The sequence below is a fragment of the Leishmania braziliensis genome, chromosome 23, assembly GCF_000002845.2.
Source record: "Leishmania braziliensis MHOM/BR/75/M2904 complete genome, chromosome 23".
Classification (NCBI taxonomy): Eukaryota; Euglenozoa; class Kinetoplastea; order Trypanosomatida; family Trypanosomatidae; genus Leishmania; species Leishmania braziliensis.
In genome coordinates this window covers 267180-268728 of record NC_009315.2, presented here as the reverse complement: position 1 = coordinate 268728, position 1549 = coordinate 267180, and positions in this window count along the sequence as shown.

Here is a 1549-nt window from a genome sequence, read left to right as displayed (position 1 = left end):
AATNATCGCGTACTGATGCCCGGATGTGTGGGTGGGTGGAGGTGTGGGGTCGGAAGCACACTGAAAAATACGAGAGAACAAAATGCGGCAGGGGATGGGGTGTACAACAGGACAGAGCAGCAACGCACAAAGACAGGGAAACGCGAACGTGAGGAGCAAAGGGGCGGCTTACAAGGAAGGAAGGACAGACGGACGCCACCGCTCACGCCAAAGACGCAGGAGGCTTTCTGTGTTATAGTGTAAGCTGGCGGCAGTGGCAGGGGCAGGGGCAGGCGGGGGGCGCCTTTGCAGTGCTCGTGGCGGCGCTATTACACGGCAGTAGCCCCAGTGGAGTGAAGAGGGACCTGACAGGAAGACGCCACACGTGCGGAAACAGAAAGGCAAAGAAAAACTGAAGGGGGAGAGAATCACGTCAGCCACCGGGTCCAGGAAGGTCGCACACTCACAGCGCACGTCCATGCGAGAACTATGCACACGCACACGCAGGCACGCACGAGCCGATACGCCCACTTCCACACAAAAGTGGTGACCACCACGCACGCACACACACACGGCGGAGGAAAAGAGGCGCCTTAACTCTTCTTTGCTGGTGTGTGTGTGTGTGTCGGCGTCAAGGGAAGAAGAGTTAAGGCCACTTGGTGGGGGAGGAGGAAAAGGGGGTCTCTTCGCTGAAGAGTACTGGTGCCAGCGTGGTAGGTGGGGAAGGTGCTGCCAGTGAGAGCGAAAAGAGGGAGAAGAGAGGGTGGTTTACCGTGAATGCTGAAGTCGAGCTCGCGTTACCCGCTGGTATTGCTACCGTTGGCCCTGCTTACGTCCTTCCACCTTGCTGATGCCCAAGGACCTTTGCCTGGGTGGGTGTTGTGCTTTGTTTACCGCCTTTTCCCGTTTGGCGCTCCTCTCCGCTAGCGAACGAGCGCACCGTCTTCCCTGAGCGCTGAAAGAGAAAATTACAAATGAAAAGCAGTCGCAGGTGTGAGGGGAGCGATGCGGACACAGCAAAGGGATCGGTGTGCGTGTGCAGGCTTGCGTGTCTGTGAGGAACTGTCCTTGATGGAATACGACGCCACCAAAGGCCACCGCAGCTGGAGTCCAGGAAGCGTCCAGAGGGTTGAGGCGAAGTAGTAGGGAATAATAACGAGAGAGGAAGAGAGCGAGGAAAAGAGATGATGAGCGCTCTTGGCATTCGGTTTAGCCTGCAAGACGGAGACGAGGGAGAGGAGGGGGCGCAGCAGACAGAGAAGAGCGACAACACGCACAACGCCAGGGCCAGGTGGTTGGGGGCGGTCTCCAAAATAGCCCACATGGTGGCCTGAGTAGGGACAGCGAAGATGCCGCTGACCACAAAATAGCGGTGCTCCGCACGTCCACCGCCGTGCTGACGTGGCAGCTGCAGTCGCCCCAGTCATACGCACAAATAGGGCGGAAGAAGAGAGAGTAAAGAAAAGGAGGGGGAGAGGGCGAGCTCATCATGCGGGTGTGCATGCGAACGGAGAGGGCAGTGGAGGCGATGACGTGCACACCGGATCGAAGGAACAGGGCCACTACTGCA